The sequence below is a fragment of the Vespa velutina genome, chromosome 7, assembly GCF_912470025.1.
Source record: "Vespa velutina chromosome 7, iVesVel2.1, whole genome shotgun sequence".
Taxonomy (NCBI): domain Eukaryota; kingdom Metazoa; phylum Arthropoda; class Insecta; order Hymenoptera; family Vespidae; genus Vespa; species Vespa velutina.
The window spans coordinates 1,331,233-1,344,829 of NC_062194.1; positions in this window are offsets into that span (position 1 = coordinate 1,331,233).

Here is a 13,597-nt window from a genome sequence, read left to right on the forward strand (position 1 = left end):
AAAGAGAGAGAGAGAGAGAGAGAGAGAGAGAGAGATTTCGATCGACCACACTAATGTCAACCCTTAGTAACGATATCGTTTACTATCGGTGGTCGTATTTGTTACGCTGCTGGCGATCGGGGGTTTCTCGTCTGGTTAGTTTCGGTTCTTCTCCTCGGGTAGTTTAATTGCTAAATTGACCTTGGTAGATTCAGAGGCCTCTCGTGCCTTCCCACGCACCTGCCCTCGATCTTAAATCCCTCTTTCTCTTCTTCTTCTTCCTTTTCTACTACTACTGTTACTACTATTACTTCTTCTTCTTCTTCTTCTTCGTCTTTTTTTCTTCTCCTTCGTCTTCTTCTATTCTTCTTACTTTAGGAGAAAATAAGAGCGAGAAGGAGGATACGCTTAGAAGAGACTGACGAATGCCTTTACGAGGGTTTCACTGTTTGAGGGTCTCGAACTCCTTTAGCTCAGAGAAAGGTGATTCTACTCTCTCAATCAAGAGAGGGGAAAATAATATATATATATATAGGTGGGAAGCTCGTTAAAACCCCTCGCCGCGATTTAACAAATGTAAGGGATGTTAAGGAAGAATCGCGGTAATCGAGCGACGTGAAATTGGATTGGTCCTGAGTTCAAGTTTAAAGGGCCTATTTATCTGAGAGTTTCTTCGATTCTAATTACGATATATCTGTGCATATATCTATTTACGGCAATGTACGTTGATATTAACTAATTTGTATGGACGACTTTTTCCATTACTGATTTGATAAAAACAATCGTCGTCGATAAACAAAATTAATTAATTCGATTTATTTTGCTTCGATGTTTTTCTGTTTTTTTTTTTTTTTTTTTTGGACGTGCGGTTTGTTTTTTCATGAAAACAAAAAAATAAAAAATAAAAAAAAAATAAAAAGAAGTAACCTTCTTAATATTCGATAAACGTTGAGTTTGTAAACTTGTAAATTTTTTTTCCATAGCTCTCTCGTACGTAACGCAACTCGTTCGCTATAAAATCTCCGCTCATTGATGATGTACGGCGCGAAGCGAGCTATAAATGGCTCCACTTGCGTGAACTCATAAAAATCCCCGAAATTGCGGATCCGCCATCGATATGGGCGGAATATTAATTAAAATGCTACATGGGGACGTGGGCCGTGCCAGTAACGTCGACGGAAAGTAAGCCGGGCCAATAATATCCGACAACGCAACGTCGAAATTCCTATTACGTGCGATCGCACGTTTTCCGTTCGCGTCCGTTTTGAATTACGAGCGGAAAGTGTAGAACGATCGTAAAAGGCCGTAAGGCGGGGGTTGGAGAAAGGAAAGAGCGCATTTAAACGAAACGCGTTTCGCCTTCGAAGCAACGCAAAGTGGTCAATAAGTTGCTAAAAGTTTATTGAAGAGAAACGACATTGTTTCTTTTTCTTTTTCTTAGTCTTTTTTTTATTTTTACGCACGCTCAAAAATTTCAATGAAGTAGGAGGGAAAAGAAAAAAAAGAAGAAAAGAAAGAAAATCGATATAAGATACGTATGAATCGAAATTTAGGATTGATATCGTGAAGGAACAAAATTATTTTTCGATAATAACAATTATACTTTTTTTATACTTTGCTCTTAATAATAATAATAATAATAATAATAATAATAATAATAATAATAATAATAATACATGACTCTCGATTATCATTTTTTATAAATATTAAAGTATTCTGTAACATATATATGTATACATATATATATATATATATATATATATATATATATATATATATATATATATATATACATATAATACATCGTATCATTGAGAGTTTAAAAAAGTTTGATAAACGTTTAAAACAAAATGAAAAATGTCAATTATCGAATAATGATACGTTCCAAAGATCAATCGATTCTATCGAGTTACCAAAGAATTTTTTTTAAGTAATATTATACTCCTTGTGGTCAAACGAATTAAATGGCAAAGGATCGTATATGATTGGACATTCGAGTGTGTACGATCAATTTACTTAAGTAGAGAATATCCGTGCACGGTCGGACGATAGAATTATGCTTTACTGTTTTACATATACGTTGAATAATACTTCGAAATGGCATAGAAATTTCATTGAATCAATGAAACTTTTCTTATCTGCCATCATTGAAATCTATAATGGGATTGATTTCACAATGAAGTAATTAAACGATTGATTTTAAATCATCCCTTCTAAAGATATTCTTCGTTAGCTTACGGATGATTGAATAAAGCATTCGATTGATCGCACTCGGACAATACGTTCATAATGCAAATACTTTGCATTGAAGAGAGAGAGAGAGAGAGAGAGAGAGAGAACACTCTTTTCATTTGGCTGTCTTTTATTACGACCTTCCACTTTTTAATTTGATCGATCCTTTTAAGATCCGTTTATCGAAAATACTTTTTTTCACCGCACAATACTTTGTTTGTATAAGTCTACGAAGAAAAAAAGAAGAGGAAAGGGAGAGGTGGAGGGGGGGGGGAATAAAAAAGTTTACGTTTCTATTCGCGAAAGAACGTAATTCGTTTTTTCTATTTTTTCTTTCTTTCTTTCCTTTTTCTTTTTTTCTTTTTTTTCTTTTTTTTTTTTTTTTTTTAATTTTAATTCATTTTATCTTGTACCTGCGGAGTCACACTCCTAACGTCGATTTTCATCCGGCGACGATCCTAATTCTGGATTTAAATGGGATATAAGAAGATCAGTAACGAAACTGGAATAACACGGGCCGAATATTCCAGGCCGTGTGACGCGTTAATGTCATGCTAAGATCGATTTTGTATTCCACGCGTCACTTCACAGCCCCGAGTTAAGTACGAGCTTTTCGAAATTCCTCCCATTTAATGGCGAAGCTTTCCGTCTGTCTCCTTTATCTTTTTCATTCGCAACGTTATCTCTATTAAAATATACGATTATAATCTGTCAACGTTTATACGTATCTGAGGGGGAAAAAAAAGTCAACGATAAATTTTTAACGATTATTGTTTTACTTTTCTATTCTTTATTTTTCTTTTCTTTTTCTTTTCTTTTCATTTGCTCTATTTTTTTCTCTTCCTTTTTTTTTTTTTTTTTTTTTTTTTTGTTCGTGCAAAGAAAGGACAATGTTCATGCTTAACGTTATCGAGCATGGCGGCCACGGATATCGAGTATTATGACCAATGAATAATAATTAACGAGATGATTTGGATACGTTCACTCAAAGGTGTATATCTTAAGTACCGCATTAAATCGCGACGAAAGTGCCTCTGGTCGTCTAATTAAATGTCCCGTAAGGGAAGGAAGACGTTGGAATACGCTTTACGAGCGGCGATTCGTATTAATATACCAACTTTCATAGTATATTTTCTCTCTCTCTCTCTCTCTCTCTCTTTCACTCTTTTTCTCTCTCTTTCATCGCTTCTCACCCTCGCATACTTTATACCGGCCGCATAAAAATAATAATTAATATACATGAGACTAGGTACCTTCTTTAATCAGCCCCTAAGGCTAACACACCCTCCACCATGCCACCACCATGAGATTACGGGATATTAAAATTGTTTATACTTGATAATTAACATTCCTGGAAATAGCGAGTCCAAAAATCATAGCTAACGAATTTTTATTTATCATCAAAAAAAAAAGAAAAAAAAAACAAAAGAAAAAAAAACAGAGAGGGAAAGAGAAATGGAAAGAAGAGAAAAAGAAAAAAAAAATAATAAAAAAGATTAATATCCGATATCCTTTCGTTCGTTCATTTATACGATTCAGAATTTTTTCTTCAATTTTCTCTTAAAAAGAGAAAAGAGTTTTTCCTTTTGACCTTTCTCAAGCGAGTTCGAGAGCTAACTCGATATTATACGAATCGAGTAATCTGCGTCTTCTTCTTCTTCTTCTTCTTTTTCTTCCTCTTCTTCCTCCTCCTCCTTCTCCTCTTTCTCCTCTTTTTCTCTTTCTTCTTTTTCTTCTTCATCTTCACCTAAACTTTTAGTCGTCGCGATGTAAATCGTCGTTAATGAACGTAGCCCGACCCTTTCTCTCTCTCTCTCTCTCTCTCTCTCTCTCTCTCTCTCTCTCTCTTTCTCTTTCTTTCTTTCTCGGAAGGAATAAATTTCTTTTCACTTCCAACGAATTTCCCCGAAGGGAGAACTAATTTCTTCAAAGGGAAATCGATTTCTCTCTCTCTCTCTCTCTCTCTCTCTCTCTTTCTCTCTCTCTATCTCTCCCCTACTCAAGTTTTTTTTTTTCTAATTCTCTTTACCTCCTCGTAGTACATCATCGTAGAAAATGTTTTAGTTATCGCGTTTTACTTACGATCGTTTCGTGTTCTCGATTGTTTTGTCTTTTATAACACTATGGCAAACGTTTTCAAGGCAGACCGTAAGCGATAAGAAAAGAAACGAACGACGAATAACTCTCCCCCTTTGGCACAGCATTAGAGGAACGATTATTTTCTGCCAGTTACACTTTGCTTAATTTGCTTCGCTGTTACGTTAACGCGAACCTCTGGTCCCTTCTTTTCCCTTTTTTTTTCCTCTTTTCTTTCTTATATTTTAAATTACTCTTTAAACGTCCGATAAGAAAATTTGAATAATGCCCCTTTATCACGTACAAAGTAGTCCTATGCGTAATTAGTTGGAAATTAATTATAGAGAATTTTAACGGCCTATTAGACATACAACGCAAGAGGAATTTGCTCCTTTTGTTAGATCAATCTTTGAAAGATCATCCTTATAAGATCCTTCAATGAACTTATGAAAAGAGAATGAATACGAGAAGACACAATCCTCTACATATATATATATATTATATTTAACACATACATACATACATGCATACATATATATATATATATATATGTGTATGTATGTATAGACTCGAATACAAAGCTATGGAATGCAGAATATTCGAATAACATCACGCCTTGGAAATTCTTTTTAAAGTCTCTCTCACTTATTCTCTTTTCTCCATCGTATCAACCTTACTCGCATCAACTTTCTCGTTTCGTGCCGAAAAGTAGAAGTGCTGCAATCCAACACCGAAGAACAGAACGCTCGGATGCTCCTTTGTTGCTGCATCAGCGCATAAACGTCTTCGAGACGTGTTGCTATCCTTCTACCAACCATACTCACGAGAATATGATGCTCTTTCGAGACGCGAAGATCTTGACGTTATTTACGACGTCTCAAAGTCTTCGTTATTAATCTTCTCGATCCTCTAGAAAATGACGTTGAGATTATTATTATAACTAAGACGTGTTAAACAAAACAAAATAACATTTTATATATATATATATATATAAGGGATATCTAATGCGAAAGAGGTATCTAAAAATGATGTGAAAAAAAAGAGAGAGAGAGAGAGAGAGAGAAAACTCTACTTGAGAATCTATTTACTCGATCCACTTACTCCCGCCATCTCCATAAATCTTTTCCCCGAAAAGAGGTAAAATTTTTACGAGAACTTTAACTTATATAGAACTTCGTGAGAAGTTCGCTTCTACGGCACTTCGCCTTTCATCATCATCATCATCATCATCATCATCATAATCTTCCATATCATATGATTATCATATCCAACTGATAAGGACCGATTAAGTACTTGTCTAGAGTAAGACGTTCTAAACGAGCCGTAATACACCTAGAGTTCGTTCTAAAAGTTCGATAAGCAAACCTTTAAGAACGGTCGTAAGTAGTTAACTAGCGTTCGGCTGTACAGCTTCCGCTATATTTGTAGTGTCCCGAGAAAGCAACGAAGGAGTTTGTTGGTAGATACGACCGTTATCAGAGAGATGGTCTCTATGGTTTGAGTAGTGGGAGGTTGTACGAGCTTGTGAGAAGATCATGCTTGCAAAGTAGTAGTAGCGATAGCGGTGCTGGTAACATTGGAGGTGCGCTTTTCGTTAGGACCTGGGAGAGTAAAAGAGGGTGAAACGTGGGGTAGAAGGGTGGAAGCGGAGGAGGTGGGAATGATAAAGAGAGAGAGAGAGAGAGAGAGAGAGAGAGAGAGAGGGAGAGTGTGTATGAAGGAGGAGGAAGAGGGAAGGATTGCTTCGGCAGAGTTATTTAGCGGGAGGCGTTGTTCTGGCTCGCGTACTATGTGGGTCGCCGCCGGCTTAGTACTGGCGGGTAAGCCTCATGAAACATGAGTATCCAACGGGATGACACCACTAACTCCTTTATGGAGATGGAAGCTTATGCATGAATTGTGAGGATAGGCGAATCCTACCGTTTCCTTGCCACCACGTACCTCATAACAAACACATACTTACGTGTACTTGTGTATATGTAGGTGTATAGGTCCTAATATGCGATGTCATCTTTTGGATCCACTTAACCGAAGGATCACTATATGTCAACAGATACATTTATATATATATATATATATATATATATAAGTAATTCGACTTGAATGTCTCTTATCTTCTATGGTTTTACGTTTGTCAAAGTATTGATGTCAATGTCCTGGTTGTTAAAAGCTGTACGTAAAAGGAAAATGGAAGGAAGGAAGGAAGGAAGGGAAAAAGCTCAATAAACGTCAAAAAAATTCCAAACGTTCAACGTTTTCTTGTTCTTGGTTGGACTCGTTTTGTAACGGTACGGTACACGATGGGACCACGGAAAAGTGATAGAAAGTTCGAAAATGTCTACGTTCACTCGCTTCGATTCTCTTTGCAGGACGTCAAAAACTTTCCATCGAACGAGTCGAACGTGAGCGGCTTCCCGTATCCCCAAGAAAATCGTCTGAGTTGACGTCGTCTTGGTCTACGAGTTTGCGAACATTCGCTACCTGCTTCTTCGATACTTTTATTATACGATAAATCGCGATTAAATAAATCGCACCTCATTCCACGAGAGAAACGCTCGCCGCATTCTTAACGATGTTTCGGAATAATTGCTTCGTGGATTCCTTCGGGCACGACACGCTTATTCTCATTAATTTCCTTACTTCGAGAAGGCGACTGGGAAGGTTGGTTCGTTCGTTCGTTCGTTCGTTCGTTCGTTCGTTCCTTCGTTCGTTCATTCGTTCTTCGAAGAAGAAGAAGAAGAAGAAGAAGAAGAAGAAGAGAGCGTAGCGAGTTTCAAATTCCTCGTTAAATGAATTTACTATTAATTAGTCGATACGTTCGAAACATTATAGGTTTTTAAAACGTTGATATTTTATGTGCTTATCGATCGATGGAAAAATTTACAAATAAAAAAGGAGGAAAGAAAAACTTTCCAACGGAAGAAATAAAAAATAAAAAAAGACGTCAAATCTAATCGAATACTGGATTAAGTGAAACGTGTTTTCTAAATCTTAATTATGTTTAGATTCATTTAACATGCATTAAAACGTTTCGCTAACCCAATCGTTTCTCCTGAGTTTTTCACTACGTTCCATAATTTAACGAAAGAGCGAGAGAAAGAGAAAAGAGAGAGAGAGAGAGAGAGAGAGAGAGAGAGAAACAGGTTCGATCTTTAAATTTAGTCTAAACGAAATTCCAAATTGTTCTTCTTTCTCTTCCCTTCCTTATCGCCTCTATTCCATCCTTTCTCGGGTTCATTAAATCAAATGGCGCGTACAATATTCAACTGGCTGGGACCCTTCTTGAAGGGTGTAAAATAAAAAAAGGGAGAATGACTTACGTGCCTATTATTTACAATACGTAACGTAACGTAGATATTTTAATCCTCTATCTTTTCTAAACTTATGATAAAATATAAAAGTAAAAGTCATTTTGATTCGTCGAAATAAAAATTTTCAATTAAATTTTATCGTATTAGAATAATCGTCGAAACGTGATCTTTATTATTTATGTATATAATTTCGGTAAAATATCGAAGGGATAACGGGAAATGGTTGGAAGAAGAAATTCCAGAGGACTTTAACTAGTAACGTAATAACGAAGTACGATGCTCGTTTCTAGAAAGTAATATGTAAGAGGAAATAAGCTCTATCTCTCTCGTCGTACGTTTCGTGATATCTAACAGTCCCATCTCTAGCAGTGAAAATCGTTGAAAACTTAACTGCCTTCTCTCTCTCTCTCTCTCTCTCTCTCTTTCTAAAGCAAGAACCCGATGTTCCGACTCTTACTCTCCGATATTTATGCGACTTTTCGTTCGCTTAATTGCCCGCCGAAAGAAGTTACGCCGTAATTAACGCTATCATTCGCGGCTCGTGACTCGTGGCTCGCCATTTCACCTTGAGTTTCTGCAAGAGAGAGAGAGAGAGAGAGAGAGAGAGAGAGAGAGAGAGAGAGAGAGTTTCCCCGACATCTGTCCTTGATATCTGTTTATTCGAAATGAAAGTTTTTCGCTCGCGTTAAGATATTGTATATGCATGTATTAAATTAAATCGATATCATTGCCTCTTGCAAATCTTTCCTAATTGTTCTAAATTTGTACGGTATCATTCAATTGATTCATTTATATATTGAATTAAATAATTACAATAAATTCAGATAAGTATACGCTCTGTGCAAAAAAAAAAAAATAATCGTATATTAGTAATATAAGTAATATGAGAGAGAGAGAGAGAGAGAGAGAGAGAGAGAGAGAGGTATTCTAAATACATTTTAGGTATTTCAATTAACTTGAAGATAAGCAAAAAGAAAGAAGAGAATATACTAACGTTATTTACAAAGTATCTTCTACGCCGACGGTTCACGTTAGACTGATAGTAAGGAAATCTCAACATACGAGTGATTCATGCGTACACAAGTATTTTGTTTACGAAAAGAAAGACCGAGAGAGGAACCAAGGACGATTTTATTCTAAGAACTAAAACAAAATAGATCTAAATAGATAAACGCGACCTAGTATCATTGTACGTCTTAACGTGACGGAGTAATCAACTCTCTTACGTTATATACTCTTATTTTACATAGATCTAGTAAAATATTTCCTATATATGTATATATAAATATATTTCGTATAATTCAGTAAAAATATATCAACGAATAGAAAACATCGTATAATTTAATGTTAAATAATTTCGAACGTGTGCGTGTTTGTGTGTGTGTGTGTGTGTGTGTGTATGTGTATAAAATTCGTACAACGTCATTTCGAGAAGAACAAATCCAAATGAAAATATTTCTCCCTTAACAATCCTCCCCCCTCCCTCCACCTCCCAGTGACAGGATTTAAATTATATGGTTATGATCTTTTGAAAAGAAGTCCTTCATCCCTTATGCAAGATGTTCTATTATAAGGGCAACGTGCCCGACCAATTTGTTCTCACGCGATACCATCTCGTCCTTTCGTAGAACGAAATTAAGTAAAGATAATTTAGAAAGCGACAGGGAGTTGTCTCCTTAATGCCACTTAAGGAGCGATTTAAATTTAGAGCCGTAACATCGTACTATGCGCTCTCCTTCAACGAGCATCGAGTCTAGATTATTTTTTTTCTTCTTCTTCTTCTTCTTCTTCTTCTTCTTCTTCTTCTCTTTCTTTTACGTTGTTTTTCTTTTCTTTTTTCTTTTTTCTCTTTTTTTTTTTTTTTTTTTTTTTTTAAACTACATTCGAAGTGTATACAAGAGTGGGGGAGAAGTTTTGTGCATCGTGCCGTAACACTATTTCGGCAACATAAAAATAAGCCATTACAAACACGTGTCCTCGTCGATTAGCATAATGCCGCTCGGGTGACTCTTGCGATGGAAAAGCTAAAGCTAAAGGGAAAGAGAAAAAAGGAGGAAGAACAAAGGGGAAAGAAAAGGAAGAAGAAGGAAGGAAGGAAGGAACAACGAAAAAAAGTAAAAAAAAAAAAAAAAGAAAAAGAAAAGAAAATAAAAGCGAAGAAAAAAGAGACAAGACTAAATAAAAAAGAAAATGTATTAATACAGGTCGTAGTATTAAGCCCTTAAAATTGTGTAGACCTTTTTGGAGGTCCAGGTGGCGTGCATGTGTTCACGCGAAAGTCATTATACATGTTCGTTTTTTCTCCCTTCGCAAGGGACACTTTTCTTTTACCTTCTTTCAGTTATCCATTCAGGAACCTACGTGAACTTTCTCACGAGCCCTTGAAAGTCAACATTATTAAAAAATATTCAACGCTAAAATGTACTTTAGAAACATTTTCTGCGTTTCTTTATATAAATCAATTGAAAGAACGTTCGAAGGTGATCTCGATGGACGATTGTTTACAAGAAAAAAAGAAAGAAGAATAAAACACTAAGAAAGAGACAGATAGACAGATAGATAGATAGATAGATAGATAGAGAGAGAGAGAGAGAGAGAGAGAGAGAGTGTATGTAAGAGAAGGAAGAAAGGAGAAATAAGAGAAGAGAATTTTATTTGACTGATTCGATTAATTCGACGAAAGAAAAGTCATGCCGGAAGTTGAGTAAAAGTAATTAAACGCTCGCAAAGTCTCACCTCGTAATTAGATAAAGCTAACGGTAGCTACCGTAGAAGAGAGACGTTACCAGCAATCTCGTCTTTCAAGCTCGCCACTCTCTTATACGAATCCTTCGCTATCGTTATTTGTTTATAATTAGCAGGCTGCCGTTGGTTGGTGGTAGGACGACACAAAAGAGAACGCCGCGGGCAGGTACTGTAAAGGTTTGAGAAGAGAGGAGTATACCTGAGAGAGAGTGAGAGAGAGAGAGAGAGAGAGCGATAGAAAGGGTGAGAGAAGGGAAAAGAGAAAGAGGGAGAGAGAGAGAGAGAGAGAGAGAGAGAGAGTGGCAAAAGGATTTGGCTGGAGCGACGTTTAAACTCGAGAATGCGGTGGCTCGGTGTGACATCGTTAACAAGCAACAACTTTCCGGCATTGTTTTCTCGCGGAGCCGACAAACTGGGCTAATTGCTGCAAGCTTCTGACCTATTCCGCGAAAGAGAGAGAGAGAAAGAGAGAGAGAGAGAGAGAGAAAGATAGAGAAATAAAGAGAAAGAGAAAGAGAGAGAGAGAGAGAGAGAGACTCGCGTAATTGGCTGCTTGCGGCCAACGATTTTCCTCGTCCTCGTCGACGATGCAACTATTCCCTGGGAATGGCTGAAGCTTCGCATGACTTCCTAACCCATTCCCCTTCTGCCCTCTCTCTCTCTCTCTCTCTCTCTCCTTATCTTTACTGTCCATTTGTCCGTACGTCTCTCTCTCTCTCTCTCTCTCTCTCTCTCTCTCTCTCTCTCTTTCTCTTTCTTTCTCTCTTTTGCTTGTACTCTTCCATCCGACGTAAAAAGCACGTCCTTACTTCCTTCTCTTCCTCCTCTTACTCCTCTTTCCACATTGCAATCGTCGCGGCTTATTAACCTCGCTCTCGGCTAATTAGCCGTAATCGCGACGACGTGCACCGCTTATGCCGGCCGACGTGCCGATGCCACTAACTTCGCATCTCTCGTAAATGTGTGTAAGAGAGATAGAGAGATAGAGAGAGAGAGAGAGAGAGAGAGAAAAAGAGAGAGATAGGATATGCTATATGTAAATCGCAGTTTGTTGCGAATATAAGAAGTGTCCCGATTTTTTTCCTTTTCATCCCTTTTCTCTATTCGCAAGTGGATTATGTAAACTCTTACGTGCGCGTACGCTTACGTGTGCGCCCGTATGTGAGGTCGCGTAATCCGTGCCATTTCTATACGTTCGACCTTACTTCCTTTCTTCATTTTATTTTCTTCTTCATTTTTTTATTTTTTATTTTTCTTTTTTTTTTTTTTTTTCTATTTTCTTTTCTTTCGTTTACGTTTCTCCGTTCATTCGACGCTCGTAAAAGGAAAATTGAAAATGTGTGCATCGACTAGCAAGAAATAAGTATTTCTTTTCTCATTTCTTTTTTTTTTTTCTTTTTACGATTATGCAACAAGAAAACTTATTATCTATTGGTTAGGTGGAAGGAAAACGTTGTGGCAAGTTAAAACGATCATTAAAGAATTTCGAAAGAGCTCCTTTCTTTCTTTCTTTCTTTCTTTCGTTCTTCCTTTTTCCTTTTTCCCTTTTTCTTTTCTTCCTTTCTTTCTCCCTCTTCGACGGAAACAACGGAAACGAGGGGAAAGCGAGGAACTTAGTTATCGTAGAAGCTCCGTCTGACCCAGAAAGACATTTTTCTCTCGTCGACTAACCAGAAAAAAGAAAAGAAAAGGAAAAAAAGAAACTTCACTTTTCGCGATATTTCTTTCATCGGTGTTTTTTCGTTCATCTTTTTCCCTGCTTCTTTTTTTGTTTTTTGTTTTCTCTCTCTCTCTCTCTCTCTCTCTCTCTCTCTCTCTTATATCTATATACAAGAAGAACAACGATAATTACGCGATATATATATATATATATATATATATATATATATATATATATATATATATATATCGAACTTCCATTCACCTACATAATTAACAATTTTTTCCCTTTCCTGACAGACAATAACAATTTTCCGATTCGTCCAACAAATACTATCGTGTATGATTTGAAACGTGACAACGTCATTCAGAACATTTAATTAACCTTCTCGATATATATGTATTCATATTTCGTATCATGTATGTATATATAGTTAAAACAATATCTAATATTACACGTTCGAATAAAATTGTTCCAATTCTCAACGTGTGCGGCCAGCCAACGTGTTAACGAAGTTGGAATCAAAAAAAAAAAAAAAAAAAAAAAAAAATCAAAAAAAAAATCAAAAAAAAACAAAATACACGACAAAAAAAAATGAAAGGAGAAAGAGTAGCGGAACGAAGCAGCGTACACTTTGTTACTTCGATAAATCGATTCACTTCGATATACTCGAAGCCAGGTCGGGTTTTATAACGACAACGATGAAACGTGCTACGATATGTATATTTCGCGATGCGTTGTAGTGTCTATTAATTAAAAGAGCGCATCTTCGTGAAAGTTTTTACGTTCATTGGATGGGAAGGGTTTGAGAGTAGGGGGAGGCAAGTAGACGAGGAGAAAAAAAAGAGGAAAAATTTAAAAAAAAAAAAGATAAAAGGAAAAAAAAGAAAAAGAAATAATTGCGAACTGGCGGAAGGTACGCATACGGAAAAATTCGAACACCGAATAGAAAATGCGCCCTCTTGAAAAGTACAGAGATGTTTCTGTGCTGCTAGTGGCTCGTAGAATGATACCTCTTTACCTCTCGCACTCTTTTCCCTCTCCGCCAACGTTTTCTAGCTGTTCCTTCATCGTTGAGATCTGATGCTTTCAAATTATTCCATTTTCCTCTAGAATGCGTTTTATATGTAGACTTCGTTTCCATTAGGAATGCGTGATATTCCGTGGAAAACGTAGAGAGAAAGAGAGAGAGAGAGAGGGTGAAAGAGAAAACTATGTCAACGGTAGTGATCTTTCTTTTTTTTTCCCTTTTTTTTTTTTTTATTTTCTTCTCGCAAACATCTGACAGATCAAGGAAGATGATGGTAATGGCTCGCAAGTTATTTCGTTACCTCGTTGTTTACTCTCATATGGCTGTTTATAAGCTCTAGTTTTATATAGATTCAGAAGCAGAATATAATTAACAAATTGTTGACTGTTTACGAGTATACTCACGTTTACACAATACACATACATGCATGCAACTTATCTAATTATTATAGTATAAAATTCTATGTTGTTATTATAGTATTTTGTATTTATTTTTCTTTTTTTGGCGACAGGGTTTATTAATGCTTAATTTTGATATTAATAATTTTCCTATATTTTTAATATA